The sequence below is a fragment of the Myodes glareolus genome, chromosome 24, assembly GCF_982192425.1.
Source record: "Myodes glareolus chromosome 24, mMyoGla1.1, whole genome shotgun sequence".
Classification (NCBI taxonomy): Eukaryota; Metazoa; Chordata; class Mammalia; order Rodentia; family Cricetidae; genus Myodes; species Myodes glareolus.
The window spans coordinates 21655112-21671875 of NC_142049.1; the positions used below are offsets into that span (position 1 = coordinate 21655112).

At 45.4% G+C, this 16764-nt stretch overlaps 1 pseudogene; it reads right to left on the reverse strand.

The window, feature by feature from the left end:
- Positions 1-793: 793 nt before the first annotated feature.
- LOC125400721 (actin, cytoplasmic 2-like) lies at positions 794-13748 on the reverse strand (annotated as a pseudogene).
- Between the last annotated feature and the right edge of the window lie 3016 nt (positions 13749-16764).

Genomic DNA, 16764 nt, shown 5'->3' on the forward strand with positions numbered 1-16764 from the left:
GGCAAACACCGCTGAATGGAGTCAGGAAGTTAATTTTATTTGTTTGTTTGCTTGTTTGTTTCAGGAATCCTTCTCACTCCCCTCTACCATTTTTTTAAATTTATTTTTAAATTTTTTTTGTAGCTATTGTAGCACTTACTTTTCCTTACACAATGATGTGTGGCCGGGACCTAATGTTCTCAACAAACAGTGGAAAACCATAACGTGTCATTTCTTAAAGAATTGTGCGAAAAAACTTACATAAGTTAAAAAGATGAATACATTCATAGGCATGAATTCCCAACTCGGGCAAAGTACGAGTCACGTGGTCAGGAGGAAGAACAAGAGAAAGAAAACTTGGTCCTAAGGCTCAACTTTCCCACCCTATTTGACTGCAACACGGATGTAAGAGATTCAGGAACCTTGCAGGTCTCATGAAATTGGTCAGCTGTTAATTAATAGCCAGGAGAGTATTTTTCCTGGTGTTAGCATGGAGCCACCAGGCTGGAGGTTTCTTTTCTGTAGCATGCTCCACAAAGCCACCTAATGAGTGAGCCACGTGGACTAGAGAATAAATCAAGATATGCATTGAGCATTAAATATATTACCAAGGGAATAGTGAACGTGAATACATGGTCAAAAATCAGCCACAAGTTCTACAGCCCAGTGCTGATATCAGACACTAGCTTCAAGGACCAATTTCTTCTCAAAGACTTATTTCAGCTTCACATGGCTAGTGGGAGGTGTGCACTTTAGCCAGGACAAATTGATACTTCCGGATCAGCTCATGCAGCAGATGTCTGGCTCAGTCTCTCTAGAAGCATCTGCATTGAATAGTGGAGGGGCCCAACTCACCATATTTCTGCTTACTGATCCACATCTATTAGAAGCTAGACAGTGAGAACTAAGTGGAGCCTCCAATCCAGACTTAGTACTTGTGCACGGTGAGGGGAGGGGTGCCCAGGGCAGCAATGACGTTGATCTTCGTTGTGGATGCTAGGAGCACTTGATCTCCTTCAGCATCCTGTCAGCGATGTCCATGGTCTCCTGGGTACCACAGGCCTGCACTCATATTAAAGAGGACTGGAAAAGCACTTTCAGACACTGGAATCTCTCATTGCCCATGACAATCACCTGCCTATCAGACAGCGGGCAGCTCTTCTCCAGGAGCAGGAGGATGCAGCAGTGTCCACTTCTTGCCCAAAATTCCAGGCAGTGTAGCAGAGCTTCTCCTTAATGTCATGCACAATCTCCCACTCAGTCGTGGGGTGAAGCTGAGACCCTGCTTTGTTAAGATCTTCCTGAGGTAGTCTATCCGGCCCCAGCTAGCCAAGTTCAGAGAAAAGATGGTGTGAGGAAGGACATAGCCTTACAGATAATCACGGTATGTATGACACAGTTATACCATACCGTGATTATCTGTAAGGGTTATGTCATGATACCAGGGATCATGACAATGCCAGAGGCATTCCAGGACAGCACCACCTGAATGGCCATGCACATGGCAGGGTTATTGAGTGTTTCAAATATTATCTGTGCCGTCTTCTTTCTGTTAACCTTAGGATTGGGGTTGAAACTCTGGTCAGAAGCCCTGGGTTTTCTTCGGGGGCCACTTGCAGCTCATTGTAGAAGGCATAGTGCTAGATTTTCTCCTTTGCCCTCGCAGTTGAGGCAATCTGATGCTTGATAGGGTCAGGATACCTCTCTCACTCTGGGCCTTGTCATCCACATAGGAGTCTTTCTGGTCTATGTCCACCACGATGCCCTGGTATTGGGGCAACCATAAAGGTGGGAGGGCACAGCCCTGTAGACATCATCCCCAGCAAAGGCAGATTTGCGCATGCTGGAGACATTGTCATTGCGATAGGCCTTGGACCAGGCACAGAGCAGCGAAAAGACATGCAGTGAAACTTGCGGATGAAGAGTGAATCACTTCTTGTGTTTTTAAAAGATGTATTGACTTATTTCATAAGCATGTGTGTGTGTGTGTGTGTGTGTGTGTGTGTGTGTGTGCCTGAATGTGTATTTATGTGTGCAACATATATGCAGGGGCCTTCTGAGGCCAGAAGAGAGCATTGGATCTCATGGAACGAGAGTTATAGGCAGACAAGGTGTCTGGTGTTGGTGCTGGGAACTGAACCTGTGTCCACTGAAAGAGCAGCAAATACTCTTAATTGTTGCCCCCACAATTTCTTTCTTCATCCACCCTGAACCCCTAAATGCCTAAGTCTTTGACTGAGGAGAGCTGGCTTTCTTTCTTTCTCTCTCTCTCTTTCTTTTTTTTCTTTTATAAATGCCTGACCTTCACTTGACTTCTTTCTAGCCATATTTCCTTCTTTTTTCTTTTTCTTTATATTTTTTTAAAAAAGAAAACAAACTATCTTTTTCATTATACATACCAATTCAAGTTCCCACTCCCTCCTGTCCTCCCATTCCCTCCACACACCCTCCCACCCCACCCTCATCCAATCCTCGGAGAGGGAAAGGCACATTGCTTTGTGAGAGATCCAAGGCCCTCCCTACTATATCTAGGCTGAGCAAGAGATTTATCCAAAGAGAATAGATTTCCAAAAAGCCAGTGCATGCAGTAGGAATAAACCCTGGTGCTACTGCCAGGGGCCCCTCAGTCTGCCCCAGTCACACAACTGTCAACCACATTCAGAGGGACTCGTTAGGTCCTGTGCTTGCTCCTTCCCAGTCCGGCTGAAGTTGGTGAGCTCCCATTAGCTCAGGTAAACTGTTTCAGTGGCTGTACCCATCATGGTCTTGACCTCTACCCCAGCTAAGACACTAAGCAATAGAAGAGAGGGGGCCTGATCTTGACTTGCCCTGTAGTCAGACTGATGAATATCTTAAATATCACCATAGAACCTTCATCCAGCAACTGATGGAAACAGAGGCAGAGATCCACAGCAGGACACAGGACTGAGCTCCCAGAGTTCATTTGAAGAGTGGGAGGGTTGGCTTTCTAGCCTAATTTTTCTCCCTAACTTTCACTTTCAAATCCCCATTTGGCTCAAAGACTGCCTCCAATTTGATCATATCTATTTATCTCTCTCTGTCTGATCCTGAATTTGGTTTATTCTCCTTCCTGACTGAGTTCAAAGGAAGCTGTGGCCTCTTTCTTTAAACACCCACAGGTGACTTTGAAACGTTCAGTTTTCTTGTAAGCACATGTTGCTTCCTCTTGCTCCCCCACCAGATAATATATCAGCAAATCATTTACCTCACTGTCAGGTGAGCTCTCTCCCTCCCTCCCTCCCATCCCCTTTCCACTCCCCTCTCTCTCTCTCCCTTCTTCCCTCCCTTCCTCCCATCCCCTTTCCACTCCTCCCTCTCTCTCTCCCTTCTTCCCTCCCTTCCTCCCATCCCCTTTCCACTCCTCCCTCTCTCTCTCTCCCTCTCCCCCTCCCCCTCCCCCCTCTTTCCTTTTTTACACAGCCCGGCTTCTTCACCACTATAATCTTCCTCATCATGAAGTTTCCCTTTTGGTTAAATCCATTATTTTGACAGTTTCTAAGCCCTTTTCCTAATCACTGTTAGCTACACAGCTCTGATTTAAGATGTCAGTCCACACTGATTGTTTCTCTCTGAGTTAGGGCCATCACTGCTGCCATAATGTTTTATGGTAACAAAATTTGGTCCGCTAAGAACTTGTAGAAACGCAATGCATCTTGCAAAGGGCAAGAGAGATAAGACAGGGCACCTTTCAAAAACACAATTGCTGCCCTGGCAGGTGGCGAATGCAGTCCATTCTCTGGAGTTAATTAGCCCTTTGTCATACTGAACTGATGATATTTCAGGATTACCCAGTCCGAGTTCTTCCACACTTTTGTTCCAGTTGTTCATTGCTTTGCCCTGTGTGACTGTATTGCTCCCGGCCAGTGATATCAATTAACAGAGTAAGCCATGAGACAAAAATAGATGTGGCCAAGATTGTTACTATGGTAGCTACTACTATTTCTGGAGACCTCACAAGATAAAGCAGACCTTCTTCTAGATTTTTTTTTACGTGTAATATGGAAGCATCAATGATATGAGCATAGTTAGTATTCCAATATTACACCTAGTGTAAGAAAACAGAGGCATTAAGTTTAAATAATTCGTCCAAGTTATATTCCTAAAGGGAAACAGGATGTGAAAAAGAAGCACAAAAGTCTAAATGAATTCACAGGTTTATGTGCAAGAGACTGCTCTTCTCCTATCAGTGGGCACAGCTCATGTTGCAGCCTATATTGGTGAGAGCACTTTCTGGCAAAAGTGGCTGTGTCTAGTCCAGAGGGCGTGTGAAGGAATGGAAGAAAATATTTAAAAATTACAAGGACTACTAAGTAGAGGATAGAAAATGTAGTTTGTGGTCAACTATACAAGAGTAAATGTTTGGGTCCTCTGGTGGAAAGTATGTCCCATCACAGTGAGGGAATGATGCTACCCACATGGAAGAATCCCATTATTTCAAACCTGTAGGCAACACCAAGCAGATGTGAGTAACTCTTCTATACCAGTGACCCAAGAGGTATAGGGGTCAGGATTCCCACTTGGAGTTCTACAATGCCCAAAGACTGCAGTTAGAATCCCTGATCATGGTTTTGGGATTCATTACTTCTTCCTGTTTCTGCATTCAGATTAGTAAGTGAGAACTTCAAGAGAAAGAAACTGACTCGCCCAATGAACTATGGAAACACAGGTTAGTGCTAAGTCATCCTAGACATTCTTTGACACCTTGAGAGTCACAAGATGAATAAAAACTTCTGCAAGAGGGCTTGTTGTTCCTTTGTTACCACTTCAAACACATAAAAACCTGCCTGTAACAGGTTCTCCAAAGTGCATATAATGATGGCCCCTCTTGAATTGTTTCCCAGTCTGGAGGTTTGAATGAAAATGGGCCCCATAGGCTCACAGAGAGGAGCACTGTTAGGAGGTGTGGCCTTGTTGGAGGACATGGGACTTCGCTGGAGGAAGTGTGTCACTGGGGTTGGGCTTCAGATGCTCAAGCCAGGCCCAGTGTCACTCTATCTTCCTGCTGCCTGCTGATCTGGATGCAGAACTCTAGCTCCTTCTCCAGCACCTTGTCTGCCAGCCTGCCGCTATACTCCCTGCCGTGATAATGGACTCAACCTCTGAACTGTAAGTCAGCACCAATTAAATTTTATTTTTTCTTTTTTAAGAGTTGCCAGGGTCATGGTACCTCTTCACAGCAACAAAATCCTAACTAAGACACCCATCTGCTCACCTTCCATACACCAGCTCATCTGGTTCCTCTTAGGAAAGTCTACTGTCCCCATGCTGAGTGACATGTGCCTTTCTCTGATCTCTGTGGCACTTGGTGCTTCCTTATTGTAAGGATGGCTATCTACATTGAAAAACCAAAAGTAAATGGTAATAGCCAGGCAATAGATTATGCTGCATGCTCTGATTCATCACCTGATCCTGTGTCAGCAGTTTTGCATGCTGAAGCTAGATTCTGAGTGTGACCACCCAGGAAACTTACTTTGGCCAACAGATATCAATTAATTAAGCTAGAATATCATTAAAGAACTTTGTTTGAGGCCTTGGGAATTGGAGTTTGGAAACATGGGCTCAGGTGTGGCTGGATGTCCCAGGTAGGGCTGCAGGACCGTTGAAGGAACAACAATAAGAGCAATCCCACAAGTTACACAGACGAGGTGAAGAAAAGCCGTCCTCACGCCAAGCCATACATGACTGTAGACGTTGGGTTGCACGTGATTGCTTGGCAGGGAGAGCTCTAGGTGAAACGTCTATTTTTGACAGTTGCAGCTATCATTAAAAAAATATTGGTGGCCTTCACAGACTTAGTCCGTTCGAGCACTCCCATCTCCGGGCACAGTTCAAAGGTGCATTTCCTCAGGCAGCAGCTTGATAGCTCCTTATGCCCTGATTCCCTCTGGGCCTTTCACATCTAGTTTAAAATGCTCTATAAGTCTTGATTTTCATTGCAACTTCATTTTTGATTTTACATAACCCAGACATGAAAGCAATGGGAATGGTTCCAAATCCAGACCTTAAGGGGCCACACATGCTCTATTCAACCTTTTGCTCTTATGCCATCTCTGTGAGATGAGCAGGCCCCAGCTAGTCCACTGGTCCTAGAAATAGTTCCCCAGTCACAAAGACAAGAGGTACCCAACCCTGCTGCTGACGCATGAGCTATCACAATCCGTGGTTGCCTTAGCTCTTCTTGCTTCCGGGCTGTTAGCTCCCCAAGAATAATCAGTTGACACAAACTGAAGCAGGCAGAGGAGGCTTCTTGGAGATCCTGCTCTGAGCATCTGAAGCTTAGCATTCATAGCCGTTTCCATGACCGCCATAGAGTTCCCCACTTATCAGAAGCCTCAGCCTCGGTGACTGTGTTGGCTCAGTGAGCCATGCAGAACAGGAAGGGCAGGTCGTGGGGAAAGATGGTGTAGATGATCACAAGTCAGCTGTGTTAGGAGAGACTGACATAGTAATCACTAGCCAGAGCCGGACAAATAAGCAAAACTATGCAGACATCTATACCCCAAGAATGAAACTCAGCAGTAACCCACATACTCATTTACTATATATATATATTTATATAAATACATATAAATATATATATAACTCATTATTTATTCATGCTCATTTATATATATATATATATATATATTACTCATTATTTACTCATACTCATTTATTATATTATAGCCAACTTATGGACCTAGGAGCCACCAGTGAAAGAATGAAATATAGATATAGATATATATAAGATACACACACACACACACACACACAAGTTTTACTTATCCAGAAGAATAATACTATTTTGTCTTTTGTCATTTGCAGGAGTGTGGATGGAACCCGAGAACATCATGTTCACCTTTGTCAGTGGAATCTAAGGGAGGGGGGGACATGAAAGCAAGAGAAGGATGATTAGGCCTGTGGAAGGTGAAATGGGGGAGGGGCAATGGGGTCAGAAAGTTAATGTGAGCCAAGTAGGTTGCATGTATGCCTGGAAGTGACAAAAGGAAGCCTGTTAACCTGGCATGAGTCACATATGCTAATAAGAATCTAGAGGGAACCTAGAAGATGCTGAAGCTAATGTACAAGTTGCTCTAGGCTCAATAGGACTTTGATTTTCTCTAAAAGACTGTTGTGTCCAGGTATGACTTGGCAGATGGACAACTGGGACCCTGGCAATCATATAGCTGCTGCATCCACAGCTTCTCGCATGGTTTCCTGTCACCTTCAGGGGAAATGTCAGATGCCTCCAAAGGACCTATGAGCTGCTTGCCTGTCCTCCCCAAGCTTTCAGAAATGGGCCTGTCACTAGCCCTCTTCACAACCCAGAGCTGTCTTTGACTCTGCTGGAAAGCCCCTACTTACTCTTCACTGGCCAGCATACTTGTATTACTCTTTTTTTCTGTTTCCTTCTTTAGGGACTTCAGTCCCCTCACCCACCCCCTACACAGAGCTAATGCTCCGGCAAGTGCCGCTTACACTGCTTCCTCCCCAATTAAAAGGTGACCTCTCCTAAATGGGGTCTGTGCTTCCCTTGCGATCACACCCTTTAGAATTTAATGTGGGAGCCTGCCCCCTTCCCCAGGAGGCGAGTAGTATATGTGGCTATTGAGATTCAGTTGCTAGGATACTTTCCACGAGGATACAGTTTTCTTTCTCCCCTGAAGATTGTCAGGAGGAAAGCTGCCCTCCTAGGGTTTTGTTGGCAACCACCGGATGTGATGTTTCAGTGCCTTCCAGAAAGGAAGTCAGTTGGATACTAGAGAAAAGGCTAAATGTAAAATACACCTTAAAATTCAAAATATGGAAGAGGATGAAATTCCCACCAAACACAAAAGCAGCCGAACAGAAGCCTGCTTTAAACAGAAACCTGCTTTAAACATGCTTATAACACGGAGGCTGATTCGGCACGTACTTGTTCAGGCTTTCACACCAGCCCATCTCCTCCCTTCAGACATCAACAATAGTCTATTTTTATTTTCAGAATTGTGTCTCACTTCCCAAACATCACACCTTAAGCATTAAACCCTTGGAAAAGATGAAGTATTATTATTGTTGTTTCTGGTTTGTTTGTTTCTGTTTTTCATTTCTAAACTGATGGAGGGATCAGTCCAATGTATACCCGTTGTGGAATATTAGTTGCGGAATATTAGTTTATTTGAGTAAAGATGCATTACATTTGCTTATGTTGTGGAATGTTTAACCAGGCATCGATGAGTTACATTTGTTTTTGCTGCATTTGCTTGATTATGTAAAGATGTGTTGCTGTTTCACCTTGCCTGCATAAGGCACCTGATTGGTCTAATGTAAAGCTTAAGAGTCAATAGCTAAGCAGTAGAGGGATAGGCATGGCTGGAAGGCAGAGAGAATAAGGAGGAGGAGGGATCTAGGTGCGTGTGTGTGTGTGTGTGTGTGTGTGTGTGTGTGTGTGTTGTGTGTGTGTGTGTGTGTGTGTGTGTGTGTGAGAGAGAGAGAGAGAGAGAGAGAGAGAGAGAGAGAGAGAGAAGAGAGAAAAAATGCTAGAGAAAGAGAAGAAGTTCCCAGGGCCAGTCATCCAGGCAGCTGCCAGCAAGTCAGACACAAAATAAAACATACAGAAGAAAGATAAAAAAAAAAGTCCCAAGGCAAATGTAGATGAAAGTCAATATAAGAGTTAGCAAGATACAAGCACAAGGCTGAACCTTCATAGTTGCTAAGTCTCCATATCATGATTTGGGAGCTGATTGGTGCCCCAAAAGAAAGTATGCTACATATGCCATCACCGCTTTTTTCCGCCTCAGGTTATGTATGAGGAAGGGCTTTCTGTTGTAATTGGCAAGCAGGCTGCTTTTTGTCCCACCCGGCTAACGGCCGTCCAGCTAGCTTTACCCAAAATAATTACATGGAAACTGTATTCATTTAAACACTACCTGTCCCCATTAGTTCTAGACTCTTATTGGCTAACTCTCACATATTAGCTTAGCCCATTTCTAATAATCTGTATCGCCACTTGACCGTGGCTTACCGGCATGAGTCTAACCAGCGCCCGTCTCAGAGAGGAGAGCCATGGTATCTGCCTGACTCTGCTTTCTCTCTCCCAGCATTCTATTCGGTCTACTCCACCTATCTAAATTCTGCCCTGCCAAAAAGCCAAGGCAGTTTCTTTATTTGACCAATGAAAGCAACACATAGAAAGAAGACCCTCCTATACCAGCTGTCTGTCCCAGAGCTCCATGTTAAACGCTCACATCAGGGCCTCTTTATCACTAGTGTTTAAGGCTGGTCTCATACCGCTTCTGAGATGCCGACTATCTTCATTCTCTGCAAATCCTCTCTTGACTGGATGTCCTGATAGGCAATGCCTAAAAGGACATGAGAAGAAGAATGGAGATGATAGATGGGAGGAGGAGTTTCCTCCTTGCTTCCTGTGAGGCTGCAGATGGGAGAAGAAACTTCCTCTTTGCTTCCTGATTCTTCCTGGCTCTTCGCAGCCTCCATGGCTTTGCTTTTTCACTGGAGCAATAGCAACAGTACCTTTCCATGACAACAGTTGAGTCCAGCTTTTCAGCACTCCAAAAAGCTGTTCGACTGCTATCCTTTGTTCCCACAACTTCATCTTAGCCCAGCAACATCCCATCCAAAGTCTCTGGAGTTTCAGTTCCATAGGACTTCCCCTTTGAGTTTCTAAGTTCAGAATATTTCTGATCTCCTGATTGCGCTCCAGTCCTAGAAGAGGTTGCTCCTTCTACAGTTATGACACCCCAATGCTGCTTATTTTCCTCCCTTAGCTATATGGGGGTTTTATATTTAGATAATAACTCTTGTTATTAAATTTTCTCTCTAAATAACTGATTTGATTTCTCTCCACTGTACCCTTGACTGATGTGGGATTTCCCTCTGTAGACTCTGAACACATTTTACTATCATTGATTAATAAAGAAGCTGTTTCAGCCAATGGTTTAGCAGAATAGAGCAAGGTGGAAATTCCAAGCAGATAGAGGAAGAAAGAAAGCAGAGTCAGGGAGATGCCATGTAGCCACTGGAGGAGACAGACATCTGCCCTGGAACCTTGCCAGTAAACCATGAGCCTCGTGGTAAATATAAAACAATGGAAGTGGGTTAATTTAAGATATAAGAGCTAGCTAGCAATACACTTAAGTGATTGGCCAGTCAGTGTTTTAATTAATATAGCTATCTGTGTAAATTATTTTAGATCTGTGTGGACAGGAACAAATGAGTAGCCTCCTGCTACACTTGACTGATACTGGCAGCATTTGAAGACATTTCAGCTGTCTACTCCTTTCTAGGGCTTCATATGATATTGGTGGCATTTCTCCATGGTGATCTGGTCCTTAGATTGTCTGTTGGCTCTGCTTATTCTTCCTGTGGCATCTGCCTCTCCTCCAAGAGAGTCTGACTCTTCTGGAAGCTGGGAAATTCATGATTATGGCCCTTTGGGTTTCATGTCTGTAAATAAGAGAGTCTGCTTCCTCCGTTGTTAATAGGTTCCTTCTTGTGATATCATGACAAGGCAGAGAGAGAGAGAGAACCAGTTCTCTGCTGTTTCTATAAAGGCACCAATCTCTTATAAGGGCACTCACCTCCACCTTCATGAGGTCATTCATTTCTATATTTTGCTATGGGATGGCTATCATTGTCTTTCTAATTGTTTTTTGTGTTGGAGGCTTCCTAATAGTTTTGCAATGGTACTGGGAGGTGATGGATCTTTAAGAGGTACAATCTACCAAGCTAGTCCTTGGGCCTTTCTTAGAAATGACTTTTGTATTGCTCAGTGGATCCTGCTTAATTCTCATGAGAGTTTATTATGAAAGCCCAATCTCTACCCAGTCTTTGCTTCCTGTTTGAAATATAATTGCTCACACCTACCCTTGCCCCCTGCCCCCGCTATCGTCTGCCATGTGCTAATGAAACCTAAGTCATGCCTAAGCATAAGCCATGTCTTTGAACTTCTAACACCAAAGGCATCGAACAAAATTCTTTGCTCCACAATGCTAACTTATCTCAGTCTCATGACAACAATGAAAAATGGGATTATCCAATTCCTAAAGGCCTCATTTTCAAATACCATTCCATCAGGAACCTCAATATAAGAACCTGGAAAGGGAACACAGTTCATGTCACAGTTCTGAGTCACACACACTCTGGCTTTTGATCTGATGGTCATCAGGGAACCCCCACCCTCCCTCTTTTCCCCATCACCTGTGGGCTGTGGTTCTCAGCCAAGGCTTCTGCTCCAGACTTACATCAGACCTTCGAGATGCTCATGCCTGTGCTGCATCCTTTGGTTCTCAGAGATAGAAACATGGAGTTCTATTCTAGAACTCTTGCCTCTGTCTGAAGTGTTCAAATAATCCCATGGTGGCCAGTTTCCTAGACATGCAGAATGCAGAGGAACACAGCATGTTAGTTTCACCATATACCTGAGACAGACATGAGTAATATCAAGAGCTAGAGTAAAAATACAATGAGGTAATAAAAATAAAATAAAAAGTAAACTTGGGGCGTTTTCAAATATAATTTATTTAATTGTGTTTATATTATTTTCATTTTTAATCACTTCATTTAAGAGCAGGTCGAACACTTCCTGAAGATAATAACTAGCTTCCACTATTCAGTAAGAGTTAGAACCCATATTTGGTGCAGGAGAATTGAATCTGTCAATCATATTTTAAATAAGTGCTGATTGGCCAGGCAGGAAGTATAGGTGGGAAAACCAGACAGGAAGTAGAGGTGATGCAATGAGAACAGGAGAATTCTGGGAAGCAGGAAGCTCCCTCCTCCATTCCTGCCCAGACCACAGAGAAGCAAGATGTAACCTGCCCTGCTGGAAAAGGTACTGAGCCACATGGCTAACATAGATGAGAATAATGGGTTAATATAAATTATAAGAGTTAACAAGAAGCCTGAGCTAATGGGCCAATCAGTTTATAATCTTATGGAGTCGTGTGTGTGATTTTCTTTGGGGTATGCTGGCTGTGGGTGCCGGGTGGGACAGATACCCCAACAAGCCAGCCCCCATGTTACACATATTATCTGATCTGAGATGTACCCACAAAGCACCTCCACTTAGCTGTGCATTGCAGAACTCTGGGTCTATGAAGAACAAGCACAATATAGGAACCATTGCCCTGACATCGAGTGTCACTGGGGTTGTTGGTCTCACTCATGACACCAGTTACACATTGTAGAAGGAGAGTTATACTCAAGAGAGGTTTAGAAGACAATGTGCAGACATCCCTGAACCACACAGATACCAGTATCAGACTATTGAAAGGGGCAAGGGACCCAGCCCTCCTGCTTTGGTACAGATGGGCAGGAGGGATCCCTTACAAGGTCTTCATAAGTCTGACTTTAGAAAAGAAACAGAGGGCAAATGAGACAAAGGCAGAGATTGGGTACTACTTGGAGCAGACGAGTTTTCTGTGCTATACCCTGTCCTAGGCCTGGGTCATCCCTGAGTTCTTCCCAGTTTTCTCATCTGAATCCTGTAAGTTCTCCACATGTCTCATGGAGATCAGCTAACCTTTAAGCCAATCCTGATCTTTCAAAAAATCCTCTAGGTGTTAGCCCTTCCAGGAGCACAAAGCCAGAAAGCACAGATGCACATGTCCTCATCATGCCCAGGGCTTCCACTTCTTGATAGTTCAGAACCACCTCCACTGTCCTTAAAGCTGAGGGTGTGTGTGTGGTGGGGAGGAGGGTGAGCTTTTCCGTTTTGGTTTCCTGCCTGTCCTCTCTGAGTTAGTGAATAGTGAGGACCTGACTGCTGTAAAGCTAAAGAGAAAACTGGAAAGAAACAAAGGGGAGTACTACTTCTGTCCTGGCTTCCGTGAATGCCTGACACGAGAGATACTAACCATGCAAGCTGCCAAAAATCTCGTTCATTCTTTCAGGGAGAATAATGAAGGCTCTGACCTTGGATTCCCTAAAGCATTAAATGTCTTTCTTGCAATTTTTCTGTTGACTGGGCTCTTACTCGGGAATCTCTAGTAGCTCAAACAAAACCACCAAGTGTGAATTTTTAACCAGATCTAATACCGGAGTAAGATGTAGGATTAATTTCAGAAACAATTTAGTTGCCGACCTAGCAAATTATTTCATGTCTACTCATAACTAGCACTTTTAGATGCCACAGACAAGGTGCTGGTTTAAGTGACAAATACCCACTTCACAGATAAATGCAGAAGCATGTGACATGCTTTAGGTTCTGGGCCTGGATTGTTGCAGGGTTGGTGGGCCTGCAGGCTCTCTGCTGTCCTCACCACCAGGGGAGCTCTGTAGCACAGCTTTGGCTAGTTCACCCCTTGCAGCCATGAGCAAAAGGGTGTGGCCTGTTCTCCTGCTTCTAAGCCCTTAGGGTCCATGGCTCGCTCACACCTACACCATCAGGACCTGCTCCACGGTGTTGCCCACATGAGGTGCAGGGACCATTCTCCCCAGTGCTGCAGCTGGTGAGGGGCAAGGACAGCTCTCCCATTCTTGTGACTTCAGGGCCAGTTCTCTGACCTGCCACAGGTGGCGAGGTGGCCAGAGGCAGAGTGGCGAGGGGGGAAGTCACATTTCTCCCCCGCCATATGGTAGATGATGGGCAGGGCCAGATCTCCCATACCCACCTTCTTGGTGGGATCACCACCACCCCCATCAACAGGGTCAGCTCTATGGTGCTGCCCAGATGCGAGGTGCAGGGCCTGCTTTCCGGAGTGTTGCACCTGGTAAAGAGGAGGGTCAGCTCTCTCGCTAGCTGGAGGTGGTAGGGGTGAGGAGGGCATCTTTCCCTCACCCTCACCCCTACAGCTCAGGTGAGGGAGGCAGTACAGGTTATGACCCTCTCACTCTCTCATGGCTGCTTACCCGTGCCTCTGTCTACAGGGTCAGCTTTGTTATGGTGCCCAGGCAAGGTTCAGGGCCCATTTCCCCAAGTGCTGCTGCTCATGAGGGGTTGAGTCAGGTGGCAAGGGGTGAGGGGAGGCATCTTTCCCTCACCACATGGAAGGCCCAGCCTGCCCGCCCATTCCCGTGCCCTCAGGGTCAGCTCATCCCTGCCCCTGTGAACAGGGTCAGCTCTACTGTGCTGCTCAAGGGAGGTGTAGGACCCTCTCTCTTGAGTGTTCAAGTCAATGAAGGGCAGAACCAGTTCTCCCTAGTGTTGCAGCCAGTGAGGGGCCGGGTCAACTCTGTGCTGCCCTTTTCTCCTGGCCTTCGGTGTTATCAGGAGCCAAGGATCTCAACACAGACTACAGCAGCACCAGGGTCAAGAACTCAGACATGGGTCATGGACCCTGGCAGCAGCTCTGCCCCAGACAGATATCAGATATGCCTCTATCCACAGGACACGAACGATTCTCTCTCTCTCTCTCTCTCTCTCTCTCTCTCTCTCTCTCTCTCTCTCTCCACCCCCATACCACTCCATACATTTCCTCACCATAATAGAGCTTATCAGCCCTGCACCATATGGCATCAGGTGGGCCTCTTTTTTATTCCTAGGAGCCTAGGGCAGTCCACCCCAGGTCCGCCGGTATTTTATTTAAATTAAATACAATATAGTACTAAATCTTTGACTTTGATGGCACTCACCCCTGTTCTCCCAACTCTGCTAGAGCCACCCCAACTCCCTACCCCTCCAGGTTTGTGTTCTCTTGCTGTGTACTAATCTCTCTACTCCAATTTGTGATGCTCACGTGATTCTGAGAGAACGAACATAGTCCGTCTTTGTGGCTGGTTTACTTCAGTTGCCATGACGATCCCCATCTTCGTTTCCTGGATGCTTGATTTCCACGCCCACTGACACTATGAAGTGTCCCTACGATGGATGTGCCTGCTCTAAGTTCTGAACACAAGGTAATTGGAATCATTGTTTGTCACACTGTCATAGTTTACATTCCAAACGATATCAAGATATCAGTCACTATCGTCACAGCAAGGAAACCGAGGCCTGGGAAAGGCTAAGCGCCCTGGAAATGTCCCACAGCTAGCACCTGAGAGAGCTGACAAGGAAGCCAGCTCAGGCCTTCGCGGGCCCTGACAAGGCAGCTCCTCACTGTACTGCTGTGTGCCAGCGCAGTGATGGAGAGGGTCCCCAGGCACACATTACTTGAATTACACTTAACTACTGCAGAGCCTTATTACGCAGTTTCATCTTCTTAGCGCTTTCTAATTAAAAAGGAGGGGAGTGGTGATCTCGCTAACTTCTGTTTGCTCTGAGTGCAAAGCAGAGGGCCCCCAATCGAGTGCCTTTGCAGAATGGAACCCCTTCCTTGCAATCAACTGTTTAAGCGCAGGGCTCTCCCTGGCCCCTTTTTGACTGTGGAGAGTTAATTAACATTACCACTACTAATCACTTACTCATGCTTAGTCTTGATTACAAAGAATGTGTGAATGTACTTAGGCACCTGAAAGTCTAAAAGTCTGTGCATATGATTGCAAATGTTAATTAATGTGAGGAACAATAGGAATAATATTAAATATCAACTGAATGCTTACCAAGGTCCAGGTAGTCTGAGAAGTGTTTTTTGATTGTTTGCTTGTTTTTATTGTTTTGCTTTATTCTCATACAAATTTTAGTTTGAGGCAGACCTATTTTGTTTTTATTTATCTATTTTATATCCCGGCCGCAGCCTCCCCACATTCTTCCTTCCCAGTCCCTCTCCCCCACCCCCTTCACTCCCGAACTACATTCTCTTCCTGGGCCCTATTATTTTAACAGGAAGAAAAAGTCTAAGTTGAAGGTCAGAGAGAGACGAAGGAGCTGGGATGTGTGCGCCAGGGCAGGCACAACGCTGGACCCAGGCAAGCGGCCCCAGTGCTCCCCCCCCCCCCCCCCGCTCTGTGTCTTAGGTGATGGGGACAATCAATCACTTCCTTTCCCACTGTCACGGGATACTTCTTTACTGAAGCAGAGCTCGAAGTCCTGAAATCTAAGAAATTGAAAAGAGACATTTACAGCTGTAAACCGTGGTCACAGACCATTTGAGCATCACCAAGGGGACCTTTCCAAGACCCTCGAATCTGTGTCGATGGCGGCTGAGCTCCAAGCAAGCATCAATCTTCCCAGCTGGTACCTCTCCTAGCATAGGCTTAGCGGGGTGGGAGCTGAAGGCTCTCAGAGACCTAGTGCAAACACACGGCTGAGCGGTACACATTGCTATCGTGGTGGCATCTAGTCAAGACTACTTCTTCCCAGAAGACTTTGTTTAGGGCCAGTGCTCAGGATGGGTGAGTGGCTGGGATGACACAGACAGCATGGAGTTCAAATCCTCACGCTGAACACTGGTAATTATCAACAGAATCAGTTCCCTGGCTCTCCCCTCTCCTTCGCTCCACCATTTCATCATACGTGGCTTCACAAATAGTTTGTTCTCCCTATTGTACTTATCCCTACCTCCAAAGACCTCGAGGTCTCAGCTTCTCCTTTCATGGAAAACCTCCTCAATAACCCGGTGAGGTCAAACCTCAAGCTCTTGCCAAGAATCTTCTTCTCATTGTACGGACCACAGTCATGAATATCAATTCATACAAATGGATAGGTATCTGCCACTAACGTTTGATTGTAGATTCTATATCCTATTTTTTCTCCAGCCTGAAACCCAGTGGCCATCATCACTCATGGTCCTGGTAGGTTCCTGTGGCTGCCATGACAAGATACCCCAAACTAGACAGATGACAAACTACCCCAAATGACAGAGTTTTGTCTCAATTCAGTTGGCCGGAAATCTGAGAAGGAATGGGCAGGACCATGGTCTTTCTGATGACTCTAGAGGAGAAGCCTCCCTTTCTCCTTCTGGTTCC